The 22778-nt window shown below is 41.8% G+C and overlaps 1 protein-coding gene across 4 annotated transcripts in view; it reads left to right on the forward strand.

Annotated features, from left to right (window-relative positions):
* TULP4 (TUB like protein 4) overlaps positions 1-22778 on the forward strand; it is a 228275-nt gene that overhangs the window by 10258 nt on the left and 195239 nt on the right. Inside the window, exon 1 of one of the 4 annotated variants that reach the window (XM_055310464.1) lies at positions 13570-13638. The exons of the other annotated variants lie outside the window; for them this stretch is intronic. The gene's annotated coding sequence lies outside the window, so the exon portion shown is untranslated. Of the gene's footprint in view, positions 1-13569; positions 13639-22778 lie in introns of those variants that run through there. 4 annotated transcript variants of the gene reach the window in all.

The raw sequence follows: 22778 nt of genomic DNA on the forward strand, positions 1-22778 counted from the left end.
AACTTCAGTGTTGCATGAGACTTACAACTTTCTGCTTACTTAATTTTTAATATAATAATATGGCTAATATTAATCCTTAATATTTTAACTTTGACTTAATATGAATGATATGTATATTGGGACATATCAAAAGAAGTATAGTAGTTCTGGGGCGCCTGGGTGGCTCAGTCAGTTAAAGCATATGCCTTTGGCTCAGGTTGTGATCCCAGGGTGCTGGGATTGAGTCCCACATTGGGCACCCTGCTCAGTGGGGAGTCTGCTTAGTTCCTCCTACTGCTCTTGTGTACATAATAAAATCTAAAAAAAAAAAAAAGACAGTAGTCCTCCCTTATCCACAGTTTTGCTTTCTGTGGTTTCAGTTACCCACTGTCACCTGCAGTGTGGAAATAGATGATCCTTCTGATGTAACACCAGAACATCAGTGGTAGCCTAAGGCTCCGTCACAGTGCCTGAGTCCTTCACGTCATCATGTAGCATTGTAGCATCTCACATCATCAGAACAAGTAGGGTGAAACTAGTACAAGATCTTTCCAGAGAGAAGGAAAGAGATCACATTTACATAACCTTTGTTAGAGTATATTGTTATAATTGTTCTATTTCACTATTATTGTTTATTTCTTGCTGTGCCAAATTTATTTTTTTAAAGATTTATTTATTTATTTATTTATTTATTATTTATTTACTTATTTATGATAGACATAGAGAGAGAGAGAGAGAGAGAGGCAGAGACACAGGTAGAAGGCAAAGCAAGCTCCATGACGGGAGCCTGATGTGGGACTTGATCCCGGGACTCCAGAATCGCACCCTGGGCCAAAGGCAGGTGCTAAACTTCTGAGCCACCCAGGGATCCCCTGTGCCTGATTTATAAATCAGATTTTATCACAGGTAAGTACATGCAGGAAAGAAAAATACAAATAGGGTTCAGAACCATTTGCAATTTGAGGCATCCATTGGAGTGTTGGAATGTGTCCCTTGAGGATGGATGAGGGGAGACTACTCTCTTCTCTCTTTGAATTCTCAGTCCATTCTAAATTTATTTATTTATTTATTTATTTATTTATTTATTTATTTATTTATTTATAATTTTTATTTATTTATGATAGTCACAGAGAGAGAGAGAGAGGCAGAGACACAGGCAGAGGGAGAAGCAGGCTCCATGCACCGGAAGCCCGATGTGGGATTCGATCCCGGGTCTCCAGGATCGCGCCCTGGGCCAAAGGCAGGCGCCAAACCGCTGCGCCACCCAGGGATCCCATTCTAAATTTAAAAACAGAAAAAAAAAACCCATAAGTTACTAAGATAGATTGGTTTGAATATAAACTTCTGAGTTAGATGTAACTGGATTTTGTTTTTTTTTTTTTTTTTTTTTTTAGAGAGGAATGGGAGTGGGTGGGGAAGGGCAGAGGGAGAATCCTAAATGGGCTCCATGCCCAGCATGGAATCCGATGTGGGGCTCAGTCTCACGACCCTGAGATCATGACCTGAGCTGAAATGAAGAGTCAGACACTCAACCTACTGAGCCATCCATGTGTCCCTAGATGTAACTGCATTTTATTTAAAAAGATGCTTTTTCTTTGTGAGTCTCTCTAGAAGTTCAATTATAATGGGGCTCTAAGTAGAAGGTGTCTGCTCAACTGTGGCAAAGGCTTTTCTGTTTTCTTTTTTCTGTATACCTGATTGGCTGGTACAGGAGTTTTGAGTCTGGTTTGCCCTGTTGTAAGGTCTTTGCACACTTTTTTTTGTTTGTTTGTTTTGTTTTTGCTCAGCAGTTTAGTACCTGCGTTTGGCCCAGGACGTGATTCTGGAGTCCTGGGATCAAGTCCCACATGGGGCTCCCTGCTTGGAGCCTGCTTCTCCCTCTGCCTGTGTCTCTGCCTCTCTCTCTCTCTCTCTCTCTCTGTGTGTGTCTCTCATGAATAAATAAATAAAATCTTAAAAAAAAAAAAAGCTTCCCATTCTTCGTTGCAGCTCAGGTCATGATCTCCATGTAGGGTGGAGCCCTGGGGCTCTGTGCTCAGTGTGGAGTCTGCTTGAGATTCTCTCCCTCAGTCCCCCTCTGCTACTCCCCTTCCCCTCCACTCCTCTCCTCCTTGTCCAGGTGTGCATGCACAAGCTTTCTAAAATAAAGAACTCTTTAAAAAAAATTTACTGTGTTATGGATACTAACCCTTTTTCTTTTGTGTGTGTTGTATTTTCCCAGTTTGTTGGTTGCCTTTCAGCTCTTAATCTGTTCATGACATATTTTGATGTATAAAAGTTTTAAGTTTTCTATGTATTCAAGTCTACCAATCTTTTTTCCACGTTTTGACTTTGATGGTTTGCTTAGAAAGTTTTCCATGGAGCATTTTTTTTCCTCTCTTTTTTAAGCAGACAGGTATTGAAAACTTTTTAAAATAAGCTTTTTATTTTGGAATAATTTTGGATTTACAGACAAGGTACAAGAATAGTACAGAGAGTTCCTGTATGCCCTTCACCCAGCTTCCTCTAATGTTAATATGCTATGTAACTACAGAACATTTGTCAAAACTAGTATGCCGGTACATCATTATTAACTAAACTGTCAACTTCTTTTAGATTTCATCAGTGTTTTCACCAATGTCCTTCTTTGGGCCCTTAGAAGTTGTATTACCTGGGGTGGGTTTTAAAGAGGCAGGCTCCAAATGGCAACACGCGTCTTAGCATAGTTGTACTTAGAGCACGTTTGTGAGGAACGTTTACAGTCCTTTCACACATATGTGGGATTTCGCTGGAGGATAGTCTTGATTACTGGTCTTGTAAGACACATCTGCCCCTGGGGAGCAGACGGCCTGGCCAGGGCTTGGTGGTGCACATGTGGGCCATATGCAACTCTGGGCCTGGCTTTGCTTCTCACCATGTCTACACTGACAGTGCTGCTCCCCTCTCTCTTCCTGCTAACTCCCTCGTGTGTCTTTGCTCCCACGCTCTTACCTCATTCTTCTTTTCCCTGGACCAGAGTGGAAAGTCATGGTATATCGTGGATTTTTAACTCTGGGAGAGAAAGGACCCTTCCTGTGAGGAAGTTTTTTATGTTCTAGACATGAAGGTAAACCCAGAATATCACTACTTTCAGCCTTCAGAATGTTGGTGCGAGGCACAACCGGCCTTCTGACTTTCTGCCCAGATGATGTGTGTTGTAGCTAAAGGGGGAAAATGTGGTTGGCACAGAAGATTGTGTGTCTTACTCTATAGAAAGGTCTGAAAATCTCCGTGGCTTCTGTGCCCGTCTCTACCCTGGTCTTAAGTGGAGACAGATGAACAGAGTTAAAAGGTGGAAAGGGCAGGCTGGGGATCATGGCTTCATGCCTCCACTGCTTGACAAAAACAGCATTAGCAGGGAGGCCTTAGATGCCCTTGCACTCATTGTCTGTTAGGCTCAAGTATGTTAGTGCGAGTTAGGCTGAGCTTTCTCATGGCTAATGTGGAGCTTCTGCTTGTGCGTTCAAATCAGTCTCCCTTCTCCTAGCTTAAATTTTCTTAATCTTTTCTGGCTTGGAAAACAACCCTACCCTGCCTTTCCATCTAGAAAGCAGTGAGAACATGAGATCTCGCTTAAGGAAGAGAGATCAGTGAAGGAGCAGAGAGGAGGACATTGCCTTTGGTTTTCTATAGGCCTGGGAGACAGTTTCTGTAGTGTTGCTCTAATCCATCCCAACTGTTAGAATCAGTTGATGGTATTGGAAAGTCTCTAACCAAGCCACGGGTAAATCAGTAGGTATATAATTTTTAAAGCAGAGCGTCCTTTAGTAGATTGTACCCTCTTGTGTTTGGCCAGATAAGAGTCAGCCGCCTTTTTTTTTTTTTTTCTCCAGAGTTCTTCTCAGTGACTTGTGACTTTCCATTGCAAATAATAATTGCTTACATATGCATAGCACATAGTTTACAAAGCATTTGTCCATATGTCCGTATGCCATTTTATTTGCTCTTTACAGCAACCTCGTACATTATATTAAGCACATATTATTTTATGAGGAAACTGAGGCCAACGGACTTGCCTGTAATCATATAATTTAAGCAGAAGTCTTGGGGCTTGAGTCTGTACCAGCTGAAAGTCCTCTGTGTCCTTTCTTTTACCCCCTTGCTACTCTGTGTCCTCCCCTCCAAGCCAGTCTTCTCAGTTATATAGATGCACTGCAGGTGAGGCTGGTGGAGGTTTTCTGTTGGCAGTCTTGCATGATGTTGGTGACCAGAGCGTATGTATATCCCAGATTGGTAATTAGCAGACCTGTGGGGGCTTGTCTGCCATCTTTTCTTCCCTTCTTCCTTAGTAATGGGGTTGGGTTTTGTATAGACCTCTGTCCCCATGTGACTGCAGAGAAAGTGATCCATCCTCAGTGCAGGGGTAAATCCTGATGTGTTCAGCCCTTCATGCTGGTCCCATTTGCTGTAGGTAATTGCTGGAGGGTAAGCAAGAGACCTGATCCTGGCCAATGAAATGTGAGGGAGGTCTGCCAGGAGGTTCTGGAAAACATGTCAACCTTGAAATGGCTACACTAGATAGCCCTTTTCCTCTGAAAACTGTTATTTGGATGTGATGCCTACAACTGTGACAGTTATTTTACTACAATCTGAACATGAAGCTAGTGCATGAGAGGAGTCAGAGCCAAGAAGACACAGAGAACTCTTCAGAGCCTACCACCATCATTGCTTTTGACTTGTTATGTAAAATAAGTTTTCTCATTGATTGGGTAATTTGAGTTGGGATGGTTGGTTACTTGTACCTAATGACATGCTAATTTATGCAGTAGTTATCAGATTCATGGATTGCTTGCTCTCTTGATTGATACATTCATACCATGAAGGAGAAATACAGGATATAAAGGTAGAACTTGATCTAGTCAGAGGGTCAGAGATGGCTTCCCTGAGGAAATGGCAGAGGCCTTGGTGGGAGAGATTCCTGTTCATGCTGGGCCTTGTGTCCGATGTTTAAGGATTTTGGTTTCTGCAAGAGCAGAGCCATTGAAGGATTTAAATACATTGAAAGGTGAGGCAGGAAGGCATTGAGCTGCTCCTGCTGAAGAAAATCTTGGTTTAACATTCCAAAGAGTGAAGTTTGACTTGAGCAGGCAAGGAGTAGTCAGTGGCTAAAGGCCCTGCTGATTAGCAGGTACATCCAGAAAGCACAGAAGAGCATCTCTGCTAGGAATCTCATGAAGTAAATAATCCAGATTCTTTTCTTCCTCCTTGCCAGTACACACACACACATATACATGCACACACACACACACACACACACACACACAGGCAAGAACACACACAGGCAGCTTTCATGTGTTTTAGGCATAATTTGTGAATGAATGTCTGTCATTCTCTTAGGGTTTGAATCATTTAAGTTAAGAAATTGCAGCCAAGAAATCTGTGTTGGGGTTACAAAAGCAGTATAGATGGTTTCATTGTAAATAAAATTTTAGGAATGCATTAATGTATCTGAAATTGAAATTTTAGCATCTCCAAAGGTTTTTCTCCAGGTTCGTTATAATAAGATCTGCTCTGATTCTCATACATATGGATATATTAGCAAAACTGGATTACATCCCAGTGTAAGCAGGCGGGGAACCTGCCTGAACCATAGAGTGGAAGTGCAATGAAAGCTGCAGTGTTCCTGTAATTATATTAGGATGTGATGTAGTCCCTCCCTATGTTTATTAATTAGTGGAGTTGTAATGAGACTTCCCCCCCATGCTTTTAAGGATGCTGATCAGTGGGCATCCGGGCAGGATTTTAGTTGTGTTTGGGAGCCTTCTGTGTACAAGTGGGAGGGATCCATGTTTCAGGTAGTGGCAGGTGAGCCTCCCGCCAAGTTGGCATAATGGGAACAGGACTCTTCTGGGTTGCCATCTGTTTGTGGCTGATAGGAAACCAGCAGTGGCTTCTGAGGAGTTTATGTTGAAATACTTAGGAATTAGTAATGTTAAGACCATGCTGTTCATGTGTTAGGAGGTGGGGGGAAATAAGACTGTATGTAATGATTTTTCATTATTACTTATTTCAGGAGATGGCTGCTTAGGTTCAATAGTCTCCACCCCCACCCTCTGAAAAACCACAGCTCTCTTCTGCCCACCCGGACTGACCATTCAAATCAGTTTCAGTTCTGTACTGAGTTTCCCATGGCAAGGAAATACATTACTTACATGACTTACGTGTGATACCGTGCATAGTGTTTGCCCCTGAAGGGGTTCAGTCTGTCTCTGTAACTCTTTAAATGTGTCATGGTTTTGTTTTGTTTTGTTTTTTTCCCCAAAATTTTAAGTTGTAAGATATAATTAATAAAATTTATAATTTTAATCATTTTAAAGTATACAGTTCAGTGGCTTTAAGTACATTGATATTGTTCTACAACCATCATGATGTTTTTTAGCAAGTACTTTGACATATTTAAAAAACAGTGGAAAAAAAAACAGTGAATGCTTCTTTTCTGTGTATCAAATATATTTATAAAATCATCAGCATGCTCTGCCTAATGTGATGTCCCTTTGGACTTTAAGCTGGACTATACTTCCTTCCTTTCTTTTTTTTTTTTAAAGATTTTATTTATTCATGAGAGACAGAGACAGAGACAGAGACACAGGCAGAGGGGAGAAGCAGGTTTCCTGTAAGGAGCCCAACGTGGGACTCCATCCTGGATCTCGGAATCAGGCCCTGAGCCGAAGGCAGATGCTCAACCACTGCCCTATATTTCCTTTCCAGATGGGAGCTGGGTAGGTGGAATGGAGGTGCTGTGCCCCCATTTCTTTGGGTTTGGTTTGCTCCTCTTGCTCTGGGAGGCTCTTCTTTCCAGGCACAGTGGTTTTCAGTGGTGTCCTAAAAGCGGCTCTGTGTCTCCTGATTTATATTTTAAAGCAAAGGTGTGGAATAGAGAACAACTCACTACTCCTTTAACCTAGCATAACTTGCCGTGTTAACTACAGGAACTGAACTGTGGTGGCCTGGTGAGGTGGTGTGAGGTTGGAGTTATCCCTTTTAACCCCTGCCAGAGAAGCAAGGTCCAGGGTGGCACCTGCTGTCTCCTGGCTTTGGACCCTGCTGGGTTCAGTCTGTCACTTGTAAGTTTCTGTCTTGCTTTTTTCAGAACAGTCAACAGAAAGGACTGGAGAGCCCTCTATTAGTTTGAGGTTTGTTGGTTACAAGTCAAAGGGACCTAAGTGAACTTACACAAAAAAAGGGAACTTAGTGGAAACTTTCTGAGTTGCATACTGCAATCTTGGCAGGGAAGCAACTGGGTCTCAGATCAGGATCCAGAGATTGGGACATTCCATGAATGGTCCTGTTGATTCTTTCCTTCCCTCTGTCCCCCTCTCTTAGCTTCCCTCCATGGTTCTGAGTTACTCTCTTCTGTCAAAGATCAACATTCTCTATTCCTTCTCCATTCCTTGGTCACTGTGGCAGACATGGCCACCAACACTCATGTTTTCCATATTAATCCAAATATCTAGAGAGAGACTATTTTCTCTATGTTCCAGAATTTCTTAGGAAGAACTGAGAGTGGTCACGGAAAATGGTGACACTCATGATAAGTTGTGGGAGGACACGGGGCAGTTGATGAGGCATTGAGGTTTAGCAGAAAGGACTTCCCTGCTACAGTTTACAAGAAGTATTAATAGTTATGAAATGACCCAGGCTGTGAAACCACCTAAACTATGTGTTAAAATTTAAAGCAAAATGAAACAATAAAGCCCAAAACTAAACCAAAATGATGCTACCATCAAAACGCTGCTACCAGGGTACCTGAGTGGCTTAGTGGTTGAGTGTCTGCCTTTGGCTCAGGTCGTGATCCCCCGGGGTCCTGGGATCGAGTCCCACATCAGGCTCCCTGCATTGAGCCTGCTTTTCCCTATGCCTATGTCTTTGCCTCTCTCTCTCCATCTCTAATGAATAAATAAAATTAAAAAAAAAAAAAGCTGCTACCATTACCAACAAAAACCATGTAAGTTGAGTAGATGAACCTGCTAAATAAATTCCAAAATTACTTTTTCTAAAATTAAATGTCTTTTTAGTAGAATGCATTATAGCTCATTTTCATATCCACATTGGTTGAACTCAGAGAAATTGTGATCAAAGTTTAATCAAGCAGGGTAGCTTGATGCGGGAGACGTATTTCTGAAAACTTGAGTATAAATAAAATATTTTAAATGCATAGGGAGAGCTTGTTATCAGAAGAAATCCTTCTGTAATTTTTTTCTGAAATTCACTAGTTTAACTTTGTGAATTTGAATCTTCTTGCATCACATTCACTTAAATCAAGATGTATGAGGGTGATCTTTAGAAGTGTCGAATCCCTATATTGTACACCTGAAACTAATATAACACTGTATATTAACTACACTGGAATTAAAAAAAAAAGTATCAGTGGATTGTCCATCCTTGCAGTCATTATATTGTTGGGGTCTCCAGGTCATTGGAAGGTCATGCATCCCACTGATTTCTGAGGTTGTCCTATTTTTAGTTGTCTGGTTACATAGATTCCATATACAAATTCGACAACCCTCTGTGAATTGGAATTGAATTAGGATTCAGTATTCTTCTTTTTTTTTTTTTCTAAAGATTTTATTTATTTACTCATGAAAGACACACACACACAGAGAGAGAGAGAGGCACAGACACAGGCAGAGGGAGAAACAGGCTCCACACAGAGAGTCTGACGTGGGACTCGATCCAGGGTCTCCAGGACCACACCCTAGGCTGAAGGCAGCGCTAAACCGCTAAGCCACCTGGGCTGCTTGGGATTCAGTATTCTGTGTGAGTTGTGAACCTATGTGTAATAATCCAAAGAGATTTGACAGTATCACTTAGTGATTGCAAAGTAAAGAAGAGTGGCCTGATAGTTTTGGAAAGTAGTGTCATTTGAGAATTTGGTAATTTATAAACCTGTTGGTTTATCATCTTCCCAAATGTGCACGATCTACTTTGTTTGCACATCGTTGTAAAAGTGATTTTTTTAACCCATTTGGGTTATAGTATACATCAGATTAAAACTCAGTTTTCTCTCCCCAGAACATATGGGGTGTGTGTATGCCATGTTACTGGAGTTGAGGGGGAGGGCATGATTAGCACTGAATAAACATGGCTACAATGGAAGACCACCCTCTGGATGGCTGCTCTTACATGCCTCTTCCTCTGCTGAATTTCCTGCCTTCAAAAGGGTAGGAAACATTTATTACTGCTTTAAAGGATTTAAAAGCCAAGTGCTATTCTAAAATAGTCCTGGAAGAGCCCTGCTATTGAATGAAAATTGAGAGTGTTACATGTAGGTCTTGGGAAGCCCTTTATCTCACCTGACCTTTCTGCTCTTCTGTGGGCTTCTTTCCACACGCTATGGGGGATGCCCCTGAAATGTCAGGTCTTAAATAGAAAGCCTTGAGCTGTACTTCTCTCATCAAAAATGCAGAGCCAGGGAACTCTGAGGGCTTGGGAGACTCGGTGTCTTCAAAATGACAAGTTAGAAGTAATAATGTAAAAACAGAAAAGACTATGAAAAGACTAATTTCATGTAGTACCTGGCAGCACAGAAGATCAAGTTAATGTGAATTTGACAAGGCGTCACCTTTTAGTTGACAAAGCATGTTACATTCTTTAGAGCATTTTTATGAATGTCACTTTTGATCCTTATTTGTTGATGAAGCGTGGAGCAATAGTCTGCGCGTATACAGATGGGACACTTGAGTTTGGAGAAGTTGCACCACTTGAGGCCTCCCAGCCACTAGCCAATGGAGCCGACCAGATCCTCTCTTCTGATTGCTTGATTCCTGGCCTGGTTCTTTTCCATCTCATGTCCTTGCCTGTCCAGCTTACAAGAGATTTTACTTGATGAGAAGGTAATTTACTTTTTTAGACCTGGACTTCGCCCGCAAAAGAGTTGAGATAGCTTAAAAGTAACAACTAAGAAGGAAGTTATGTTGATAGAAAATTTTGGCTCAAGAAAGGCAAATACTGGCCTTTTTCTTAAACTTTAAAATGAAAATAAGAAGGAAACTGATGAAAATTAAATCCTCTCTGTGCACCCAGAGCTACCTACCAGTTCTTAGGTCATTGCCCATCCCCTAGGTATTAAGCACTATATAAGACCTTTTTGTTTTGTCCTGAATTTAGGATTGGGTGAATGGAAAAGGAGTAAACGGATGAGGGAACTTTGTGGTTACAGACACTGTGGCTTTGCTCTCTTCTTGGTATTCTATCTACTATGCTGGTTTTTGATGTTTTTAGAAGTTTAAGCATAAAAAAATCCCCAGTAAAATATTATAGTACAATGGAGGAAAATCCCCTAGTCTCCACCAGTATTACAGCTCTTCACCAGAGCTTACTTTTGAATCCTATTCTCATATATATTTTTTCATAGTTTTAATCAAGACTACAAATACCTTTGGGGTGCCTGGGTGGTGCATTCAGTTGAGCAACTGATGCTTGGTTTCTGTTCAGGTTGTGATCTCAGGGTCTTGAGATCAAGCCCTGTGTTGGGCTCCATGCTCAGCAGGGAGTCTGCTTGAGAGTCTCCCACTTCTCCCTCTATCTTTCCTGCCTTTGTGTGCTCCCTCTCTCAAATAAATAAATCTTTTTAAAAAAGATTGTTTTGTGTGCTTTTTAAAATTTAACATGGCTTAAGTATTTTTCATGTTTCTATGTTCTTCATAATTATAATGTTTTATTGTGATATATATAAAATGAAATGTATCATTTTAACTGTTTTAAAGCATACAGTTCAAAAAAAAAAAAAAAGCATACAGTTCATTGGCTGTAAGGGCATTCACATTGCTTTGCAACCGCCATCATCACCATCCATCTCCCAGAACTCTTTTTGTCTTCCAGAGCTGAAGCTCTGTGCCTGTTAAACAATAATTCCCCCTTCCCCTCCCACTCCCGCCCCTGGCAGCCACCATTGTACTTTCTATGTCTATGAGCTCGATTACTCTAGATGCCTCATATAAATGGAGTTGCACACCATATGTCGTTTTTTTTATGACTGGCTTATTTTGCTTAGGTCTTCAAAGTTCATCCATGTTGGAGCATATGTCAGAGTTTCCTTCCTTTTTAAGGCTGATATTTCATTGCATGTATATGGCACACTTTGTTTATTCATTCATCTGTTGATGGACACTTGGGTAATTATACTTTTTTGAAGACTGATATTCTGTCAAGCATATAAATGATACTTCAGTGTTTGGCTATTACGGAGTGTTTGTATTGTTTCTAATTTGGGACTGGTTTAAAATAAAGAAGTGGGGCACCTGGGTGGCTCAGTGGGTTAAGTGTCTGCCTTCGACTTGGACCATGATCTCAGGGTTCTGAGACCAAGCCCCGCATTTCCCTCTGCCTCTGACCCCCTTCCCACTTGTGCTCTCTCTCTCCTCCTCTGTCTCAAATAAATAAATAAATAAATAAATAAAATCTTTAAAAAATAAAGATGTGATAAATATTGTCTATTTTTTTTAATCCTTCCGGGTTTTTTCTTTTGAATGGATTATACTAACACTCATGCTCATGTTTGCTCTTTACTCAGTTCAAATTTAGGCTGAACTTTTAGATGAGAATTTAGATGTGTGCTAAATAGAATGCATTATTCTGCATTTTACATAAATATGCCTTAGTTTGTTTAGTGAGGAAGGACCATCTAAAGAATTCTTAACTCAGTGTTGCCTCAGTGGGAGCAGAATGCAGTGGTTTACAGATGCCAGAAATGACTGATGTTTCACTAGTAGAACTGATTTCTAGACAGTATTCACAAAGGGTCTGGGCTGATGAACTATCATACCAGTCTTCAAGAATGATACAGTTACAATGCTGAGAGTATAATTGTTACAAGACCTAGTGGTTCCGCGGGAAAAAATTGGTATCTCTTCCTGTTTTCATTGTTATCGATCACTGGCATGTCTGTGAACACAGAACTATGATGAGAGGTGGGAGTCTTGCCCTCAAAAATCTTGCGTCCATGTTGGCATGTCAAACAGAAAACCAAAGCCACGGAGTGATAGGAGAAGCCATCCTAGCTTCACACAGAGGAAAGGGCAGGCTTCTCTGCTTCTCAGCCTGTTGTTAGTTAGACTGAGGGGGAGTGTAGACCCTAAGAAGCCAGAAGAGGGTTCTTCATTTTGAGTTCTTGCTTCTGCAGTGTTAGGCCTTGCAGGCCAGCCCGCTGCTGTAGGGGTCCAGGGTTACCCTAAGTGTTGTACCCCTGCTGTGGAGGCTGTACAGGCCGGCCTGCCCAAATTCCCATTTCCCTCACTGGCCTGGGGTAGACGGCTGTTCCCTAAATCCCTTCAGCGGGAAGAGGTGTGTTTGCCTTTGCCCGGCCTGCGTAAGGCCCTTTGGTACTTTTCTAGGAGTCTGACCTTTTAGAAATTCCTCAGTTTACTACAGATGGTTTTTTGTGTCACTTATTCTTGTGTGGTTTTTTTTTTTCCCCATTGTACTGAATTCTCTTAATAGTACTAATTTCATTCAATTCTGTTGGGTTTTCCAGATGGAAAAATATTTACAAATAAGGATGACTTTGGCTCTTTGCTTTTTTATGTGACTTCTTTCTTTTTTCCTGTCATAATGCACTTCCTGGAATATCTAGAGTTATGTCAAGTAGTACTGTTGGTGAACAGCTTTGGCTTACTCCTCCCCTTAGCCAGTGCCTTTAGCACTGTGGGCTTTACTTACTTTCTGCCTATTACCAAACTGCTTTCTGGAAAGATGGGCTAGAATTGGAGTGTGTGCCTTCTCCATATCCTCACCAGTGTTGAGTAACTAGAATATTGGGAAGTCTCTTCCTAATCTATGGTTCTGTCATTTTAACATTAAATCTGGGTTTGGTCATTTATTATTTCCTCTAGAAATTCTAGAGTCCATGAGAACGGGCAGAGTTGGCCTAGCTTCATACATTGTGCAGTTCTCATCAAATAATTATACACAACTTGCCCTCTGTATTGCAAAGCAACACGGCTGTAGAATGGAAATTACTGTTGTTAATCCTAGCAGCACAGTTTGGTGGAAAAAGATGGGCTTGGAGTCAGATATCAGATCTTAACTCTGTCATTAACAGCCTGGGGAATTTTGATAAGCTTCACTTAAACTCGTTGAGCCTTGGTTTAGTCATTTGTAAAATGGGCATTTTCCTGTCTCACAGGGAGAAGGTGAATGTGGAGAAAGATGAAAAGTGGGTCCTTAGTAGCACAGAAGTCACCAGTTAGTTGCCCGACGCGTCCTCCCTCCACAGCGGTTCATCAGCATGTTAAGGCCATTCTGTAGGAATTGTCAAAAAGATTTTGGTAGACTTTAATTTTAATTAGAGATAAATTTACCTCCCCTCCATAATATTTTGTCTCATTTTAATTTTTAAGTTGAATCAGGGTGAATGATGATTGTTTTAACGTATTATTTTAATAGTTTACTTCAGATTTTAAAAGTTGCTTAATGGATAGAATAGAAATAAAATTGTAACAGGAGTGTCTAACATTTATCAGTTATAATTACGTGCCAGGTAGGTAGGTATTTCAAGTTCTTTCCATATATTTACTTAATCCTCCCAACTATCCTGCTTCATAGGAAACTTGCACGAAAAGTCACCAGCTCAGGAGTTTAACCCAGCCTGCACACCCTGGCAACCTGACTGCTGCCACCAAACTACCATCATGGTCTTGAAGGGTTTGTCTTCTTTATTCTGTATTCCTAAAGCCTATTCTCTTGTTTATATGTGGAAAGACATGGGTTGAAAAAGAAAAATCTGGGATTTTGAAAAGGCTAATAATTATGAAGTTAGATAGCAAGTCTCAAATACAGAGCATTGATATTGATTGAATACTCTAATTCTAATGCACACCATTAAGACTTTTTCCTTACCTTGGCAGTATAATTTCATTTATTTCCTCTTGAAATTGCCACCCAGATCTGAGCCTTCTGTTGTATCTGCAGAATCCTGATTTAACTTTGTTTTAGATTATTATAATGTCTTCATTATTGGAATATTAAAATTTTTTGTAAAACATACATAACATGGAATTTATCATCTTAATCATCTTTAAATGTACAGGTCAGTGGCATTAAATACATTCATAAGGTTGTGCAACCATCATATCATCCATCTTCATCACGGTTTTCATTTTGTAAAACTGAAACTCTATACCAATTAAAGAGTTATCACCCTCAATGCCCGCCAAACCTCGGTCAGCCATCACTCTATGATTTTGACTACACTAAGTATCTCAGTTAAGTGGAATCATACAGTATTTGTCTTTTTGTGACTGGCCTATTTCACTTAGCACAATGCCCTCCGGGGTGTATCTGTATTGTAACACAGGTCAGAATTTCATTCTTTTTTAAGGCTGAATAATATTCCTGTGTGTGTGTGTGTGTGTGTGTGTGTGTGTATAGACTCTTGGATTGCTTCCATGTCATTGTTGGGACATTGTTGTCAGTATAGTTTTTGTCAGTAAATTTGTGTGGGTTTTGCTGAAGTTTGAGCTCTGTTTTTTGCTTTGCTGTTGCACAGTCTTCATACGATCTTTCACTGGCTTTATGTTGTCAAGGGCCAGTCATTCAATCAAGATTCTGTTAGCTCTGCCCAAGAGCACTCTGTTGGCCATTGATGAGAGAATTTATCTGATAATACTGAAGTTTATGTTTCTTCCGTGTTCTCCCACCCTGCAAGGAGCTCTGAAACGCTAGTCTGCAGCCCTGTGCCTGAGCCTGTGCTGGGCACTCAGTGGGCATTTCTTGCACGAGTGACCCTTGGCTGTTTTCCTCATTTCACACTTACTTTGGTCTCCTGCAGCTAAAATTAGCATGTATCATCTATTGATTTGATGCTTGCCTTTTTTTTTTTTTTTTAATGTCTTCCTAAGCTTTCAGAATTTCTTCCTGAAAATCTGGGTCCTTCACTGATGAAATGTCTCATGAATTAGAACTAATTTACCCCAGCCTTCATGGTGCTTACATATGGCAGCTTTTGGAGCTATCTTCACTTTTGTCTCAGTTTATATACCTTCTGGTAAACACAAAATGTAATTGGTTTATTTAATGTAAGCAGTTTTTCGGTAGTCTCTCCTCTGTCCTGTTTTGGTTTGTTATCAATTGTTGCTTATCATGGTAATCAAGAAAACATTTGAAATCTAGTCAATGGGTAGCTATTTTGGTCCAGTTTCCTCAGGATTGTGTCACGAGTCATTTAAGAGGAGGAAAGGCACTGACATGTTTCATATATGCTTTGTCTTTTGTAGTTCAGAGTTTGTGGGTTTTTTGTTTTGTTTTGGTTTTTTTGCTCTTTAGAAATTTTGAAAGCTTTGATTCAGGTATGATTATCTTCCCAAAGTAAAGTAAAATGTTCTGAAAAGTTGGGTTTTATTTATTTATTTTTAAAGATTATCTATTTATTTACTTATTTATTTATTCATTCATTCATTCATTCATTCATTCATGAGAGACAGAGGCACAGGCAGAGGGAGAAGCAGGCTCCATGCAGGGAGCCCAACGTGGGACTCAATCCCCGGACTCCAGGATCACGCCCTGGGCCGAAGGCAGGCGCTAAACTGCTGAGCCTCCCAGGGATCCCGTGCAAGGGAACCTTTAAAAGTGTTTGCAAAAAAATTTTAGAATCTTTAATTTCCAAATTAGAAATTCAGGAATGGAATTTAGGAGTTCAGGGGGGTAAGTGTAAGTACCAAGGGACTTGTTCACCAGTCACTGATCATATGCTGTCAGTAAATCAGATGTGTATGCTGACCTCATGGAAGTTATATTGTCTAGTAGGGAGTAAAGCCTTACCTGCTAGATTTTAATTGAGGTGCCGAGTTTCCTGCAATAGGATGGCAGATGGGTCTCAGGCATCTATAAGAAGAATTTTTGAGTCCGGAGTTATCAGTGATCACCCACATTTTCACCATCATATTCTTTTTATTATTTTTCTTCATTGCCCCCAGAAATGTGATCTTATTAGTAGCTAATATCTTTTGTTTAGTATAGGATAATGGCATTAACAGTTCCTGTTTGTTCAGTGCGTAATTGTATGTTTCATGATGAGCCCAGCGAGGGAGAGGATGGAGATGGAGAAGAGGATCTGGTGGTGGTTAACCCTATGGAGCCCCCACATTCCAGGTTAGGCTAGGGTGGAGGAGCCAGCAGAGGAGATTAACAAAGAACAGTCAAGAGGGAGGAGGGCCAGCAGAGAGTTCCTGCTGAGATGTTTCATGGACTAATGAATTAAAACCTTCCTCTACTCTATGAGATAGGCACTGTTACAATCCCCATTTCACAGAGGGGGAAACTGAGACCTTGTGTTGTTAAACAGCATACAGGCAGTGAGTTGTAAGTGATGGAGCGAGCATTTGAAGTCAGGCATTCAGACTCCAGAGTCTCCCTTCTTAACCATGACTACTTCCCAGCTTTACAAGTGTTACTACACTTAGTTATAATTTCAACCAGAAACAGAAGTGTGCCAGTTTTTTGTTTGTGTGACTTTACCTGAGACGAATGTGTAGTTCTCAGCACATTTTACACTTGATCTTAGCTAAAAGGTTAAGCAACGATCAGTACATGTTTTAAATATTGAAAAAATAGCTATGGGCATTGATTATTGGGTTTTAGACACATAGGGAGCCCATGACGTGTGTTTGGGAACCTGGTCCAATCTTGTCATTTTACCTGTGGAGGAATGAATGAATGCCCTTTCTGTTGAGGGACTTACCCACGACCTCACTGGAGCACGGACTTTGGTCTCTTGACTCGCAGGTCAGAGTTTCCCCCACTGCACATCGCTCTTGAAGCACATGTTCTTTCGTAGTGTTGTAAACGAAAGTTAGGTAGAGCTGAAGTGAATATGTAAGACGTTAAAGATGCTCTTGTTAAGATCCATGTGGCTACTTCCAGTGTGATCATCCTTTAGGAAGGTAGTACTTTTAGGAGTCCACTCCCTATTGGCTTTTCTCCTCCTCTGCACTGTTCTTTGTCAGTGTCCTCTGCCGTCTCCTTTACCTTCACCTGACTTGGGATGTTGGGGGTGCCATAGGATTCACTGCTAGACTCTGTCTCCTCACCTTAATTTTCTCCCTCACCAAGCTCATCATTTTCTGTAAACTCCTCTTCGTGTGAATCACTCTTGGGTTAGTATCTCTAGTCCAGACTTGCCCTCTGAGGTTAAGATTCCAGCTTCCAGATGTCCAGCTTGACCTTGATATTTGGATGCCTCATGGACACTGGATATTTGGATGCCTCATGGACACTGCAGACTTAAAAGCACACCAAACACAACCTCTTCCATAGGCCCTCTGGACCTTTCCTGAGCAGCCCCCTTCCCGTTCTGTTCTTCACCTCAATCATTGCCACCACCAATTGGGAATCATTTGTGATGATAGCAGTAAGGGCTGACATTTATTGAGAGTATTATGGGCGAGGCACTTCCTTAAAGGCATTATGTGAATTGACTCAGTCTATTTAGTTCTAATAACAGTGCCGTGAGGTAGATGATGGTAATGGTAAGAATAGATTATATAGTTCCTAGTGTCTACCAGGCACTGTTGTAAGTATGTTGTAAATACCACCTCATTGAATTCTCACAGCAAATCCTAGGTAGATTCTGTTACTCTCCCTGATTAATAGTGTCAGAAACTGAAGCAGAGACAGAGTTACTGCCCACAGCGCTCAGGGTCCCTTGGCCAGGAAGTGGTGGAGCTGGGAATACAATCTCGGTAGAGACTGCATTTTAGCATCCTCACACATGGTGCACACACTGTGCACACACGAGGTGGCCACTCCTCTGTTTCCTCCCCTGCATCTGGTTCCTCAGAAGTTCTGTCGATTTTGACTCCACAACACAGTGCCAGGATGATCTCTTCTCCTCTGATCAGAGGGCAGTTTCTCTCAGGTCCTTCACCTCGGCCCTGGATCACTGCAGCCTCCTGCTTCTCCTTCCACTTCCCCTCTGGCCCCATCCAGCAGTGCCAGTCCTGACATGGAAATCAGAACATTCCAGTCCACTGCTTAGCACTGTTCAGACACTTCCCACTGCAGTCAGAGATGAGATCCCTTCTGGGGCCGACCAGGCCTCCCCAAACCTTATCCTGTCCCCTCGCTTTCTGCTCTGTGGTCACCTGGTCTTTTTTCATGTCCTTGTGTGTGCCAGTCCTCCCTGCCTCTTCACCCTGGCACACCCTGGCTGCATCACTTCTTTGGTCTGTGTTGCTGTCCCTCCTCAGAGGACCTTCTGTACCACCCCTTGTAAGGCTCTGCTTTCTCCTTTGTGCAGCCCTCACCACCCAGGCAAGAACTTTATGTGTCTCTTCCCTTTTGCTGTTAGACTACAAGTTCCTGGATAACTAGAGCTCAGTAAATACTTGTTGAAAGAAGTAAATATGGGTTAAGTTTTAGGCCACAATAGAAAGCTAATTTTTCCCTAACTTTTTCAGAAAATGTGTTCTAATTTTCAAATGGGTAGGGATCCCTGGGTGGCGCAGCGGTTTGGCGCCTGCCTTTGGCCCAGGGCGCGATCCTGGAGACCCGGGATCGAATCCCACGTCGGGCTCCCGGTGCGTGGAGGCTGCTTCTCCCTCTGCCTGTGTCTCTGCCTCTCTCTCTCTCTCTGTGTGACTATCATAAATAAATAAAAATTAAAAAAAAATCAAAAGGGTTGATCGAATCCTCTGTAGAATCCTCGTAGAATGCTTGTGCAGTTCTACCTCTTCTGGGGCACCCAGTCTGCAAGAGTCCCAGGACATTTACATCTGCAATTTATATTACTTCACTCTTACTCTTACCCATCTTCTTCATGCACCACAGAACTTGGCCCTTGGGAGACCACTGCTGCCAAGCTTGATGGCGCTGGCATTTTTGTGGGCAGGGGTGCTCTCACCCATATTGAAGAGCCTCCCAGTGTTTGGCCATGTCCCTACCAATGGACACCATTGGATAAGGTGACCTTTGAGATCCCAATCTGTCACCAGCTCTGTTTCTCCTGGTATTGATTTACAAATCGAGTGCCAAGTCAAGACATTTGGATAGTCACAGTCACAATGTTCTGTAGCTCTCTCTTTTTTTAAAGAAGGTTTTATTTATTTATTCGAGAGAGAGGCAGAGACACAGGCAGAGAGAGAAGCAGGCTGTGGAGAGCCCGATGTGGGATTTGATCCTGCAGGGAGCCTGAAGTGGGACTCGATCCGGGGTCTCCAGGATCACACTCTGGGCAGAAGGCAGGCGCCAAACTGCTCTAAGCTGCTGAGCCACCCAGGCGTCCCTCTGTAGCTCTCTCTCTCTCTCTCTCTCTCTTTTTTAGAAGGGATGAACTTTTTTTTTTTTTAAGATTTCTATTTATTATTTATTCATGAGAGACAGAGAGAATGGCCGAGACACAGGCAGAGAGAGAAGCAGGCTCCATGTAGGGAGCCTGACACGGGACTTGATCCTGGGACTCCAGGATCATGCCCTGGGCTGAAGGCAGGTGCTCAACTGCTGAGCCATCCAGGCATCCCTGTATCTTTCTCTTTATGCCCTCCCCCCATCCCCACCCACCCACCCCTGTGCCGCATCCCTCTGTGCTCTGTGTCACTGTCCCTAGTGTTCTTCGGGAACCACCTTAGCTATACAAGTACTTTAATGGCAAGTTTTACTTTTACTTTTCTGAGTACTAATTCTCTCAGAATGAAGTTCAAGGAAATGTGCCTTATGCACATCCCTGGAGTAAGCAAAAAGATGGGATTTGGGCTAATTTTAATAAACAGGCAATAACTGTTAGGAAATTAACATCTTGTTTGTAGTTCTGTTGTGGAGGACAATAAATTGTCAGCTTATTTAAGACCCTGTGACTTCCAAAGAACTGTCATTCTGTGTCTGTGAAAGTATTGAATGCGGATGGGCCCCTGCTAGGAGATGTAGGAGTGTGGCATTCGCACATACTTTTCCAATTGAAGCACATTATCTCTTACTGAGCAGAAATAATGACTGTAATGAACTAGGGAGACCTTTCTTCTAAAGCAACAGAAACAGTATGTTCTTAGTTGACAATGGAAGGGTAAACATGACCCTAGTTAATGACTGCTTCAACTGTTCTCTGGTCCCAAGCTCATGATTTAGACAGGTAACAGCAAGCCAGCACAGATGGTCCCATCTTGGCAGTACTCCTGCCCTAGGATACCCTTCCCAAGTGTTTACTCTTCTTAAATTTGGAATAACTGGAAAGCAATGGGTGTTAAGCAGCACTTTTGTTTGCCTGGCATTTCCTGGTTCCTTTAACAACCCCTCAGTCTGGGAGGTCAGAGAAATGAGATTCTTCATAGACTGTAAAGAATATATTATTGAAAAAAAAAAAGAGTATATTATTGGAGAAAGTACTGGTGGTGTTATGACTCCAGTACATTGTGGGTTCAAATGCACTTATGGACTAACCTGTGTAGCAGTGATAGTACTTAAGGCATTGCCTCTTTTAGGACTTCTTTTTTTTTTTTTTTTTATAAATTCTTTTTTTCCTTCTTATAATTAGTGTTTTGTTTTGTTTTTTTTTTTTAAAGATTTATTTATTTATGATAGACACAGATAGAGAGAGAGAGGCAGAGACACAGGCAGAGGGAGAAGCAGGCTCCATGCCGGGAGCCCGATGTGGGACTCGATCCCGGGACTCCAGGATCGCGCCCTGGGCCAAAGGCAGGCGCCGAACCGCTGAGCCACCCAGGGATCCCCTCTTTTAGAACTTATTTTTTTTTTAATATTTTTTTCTTTCTTTATTTATGATAGTCACATAGAGAGAGAGAGGCAGAGACACAGGCAGAGGGAGAAGCAGGCTCCATGCACCGGGAGCCCGACTTGGATTCGATCCCGGGTCTCCAGGATCGCGCCCTGGGCCAAAGGCAGGCGCCAAACCACTGCGCCACCCAGGGATCCCCTTTAGAACTTCTTAAAGTTCTGAACAGCCCACTGACAAACAGATATTAACCATGTAGTGTATGGATTAATTGGGGAAGTTTGTGCTAGGGCCCCCAGAAGCAAGGACTGGCCTTGGCTACTGTGGCAGGAACAACAGCCGGCCTCCACCTGTCCTCTGTGGGAGAGCTCAGTGTGGGTTGCATAGGATCTCACTTCTAGTGTCACACTAGGCCTGGTTACTCTTTCTGGTGGCCTGCAGAGTGGTTTTGGCTTTTTTGTGGAAGCTGTCACTTTGTACCCTGAACATCAGACCTTATGCCAGGATACCTTAGAATGATTCCCAGGCTGTGGAGAGTATACTTCAGCAATGCAGAGATCCTGAAAGCACTCGCTTCTTCGTGTGGGCACCAGGAATATCCTTTCTTTTCTTTTTCTGGAAGCAGTAATCTTGGCGGTCTTTCTGGGCAATTTCAAGCTTGAGTTCTGCTTTCCTCACTCAGACCATCCTGTCACCTCTGTCACCTGATTCCTGCATCTCTCTCCGCTTCCTTTGACACGGGGGCCCTTCTTGCTGTTGGATCTTCTCAGCAAGACGTGGAGGCAGGTTTGGGCTCCCTTCCTTTAGTGCTAAATTTATCATTCCTGGCATGGAGTGACAGAGCTTTAAGGGATCTTAAATCTGTTGATTGTCAGTCAGGTGGGCTGCACTATATTTATTTTAGATGCAGTGTTGGGGAACGGTAGGGTCTGTTTTCACAGCTCCTTTGAGATTCCTTAAAGTGTCCCATCTTTGTGTATAATACAGTGAGCTATATTGACAGTACAGCTTTGTGAAGAAAGAACCAAGTTCAGCACCTCACCTTTTCTTTTGGTTGCTTTGATATAGTATATTTTGGAGTGTGTAGTGGGGAAATGAAAAGTAAAATAGATTTTTTGGCCCCTTACTTTGAACGTAAATGATCCAGTACTTTCCAAAAGGTGTTTTTATTATTAGAACTAAAAGATGGTTTTTTGCTTTTGTTGATTAAATTGATTGAAGTGCTTAATTTTAAAGATCTATGCTTAGTTCTCTCCTAGGAAAAAGTGAGATGTTACTTTGATAACACTTTTTGCCTGGCCTCATGTGAGAAAATTTTTATATCATGGGTTTAGAAGAAAAGTTGTTCTGACAGAGTTTTTTCTTCTTGATCACTTTACCTGTTTTACTACTCTATTTTGTTTGTAATAGATGCAACCAGTATTTATTTGGTCCTGATTTTTTTTCCCCTTTTAAACATCTAATTGCACTCTTATGGAAGCCCCTCTTTCTGTGGGGGCACTATTAGAAGATTCAGACATCAATACAGATCTGTATTAGGGAGTTGTGTGGGTGAGGTCACCCTTCCTTTACACAAGACTCTGGGGTAGTCTGAGGGAAATGGCATACAGAGGACTGGACATGGTTTTTGATAATGTAAAATAATTAATGTTAAGAATTTAAATCTTGGATATATTTCTACTGTCGTTGAAACTTTTAGAAGATACCATTAAATTTACGTGTAAGTTGCTTTAATATTTTTCCATGATTTAGCTCAGGTCTGATAGAAAGATGTATTCTTTGCCCTTCTCTGGTATATTATGATATTAATGTCATGGGAAGATAATAATACAGAGTTTGGTAGTAATATCCTAAGTGAATGATACCTTTTTTATGTGTGTGAGGAATCTTTGAACACATGTTTTATTTATTTATTTATTTATTTATTTTTTTTTTAATTTTTTTTTTATTTATTTACGATAGGCACAGTGAGAGAGAGAGAGGCAGAGACACAGGCAGAGGGAGAAGCAGGCTCCACGCACCGGGAGCCCGATGTGGGATTCGATCCCGGGTCTCCAGGATCGCGCCCTGGGCCAAAGGCAGGCGCCAAACCGCTGCGCCACCCAGGGATCCCCACATGTTTTAT

The sequence above is a fragment of the Nyctereutes procyonoides genome, unplaced genomic scaffold (assembly GCF_905146905.1).
Source record: "Nyctereutes procyonoides isolate TBG_1078 unplaced genomic scaffold, NYPRO_anot_genome, whole genome shotgun sequence".
NCBI classification, from domain to species: domain Eukaryota; kingdom Metazoa; phylum Chordata; class Mammalia; order Carnivora; family Canidae; genus Nyctereutes; species Nyctereutes procyonoides.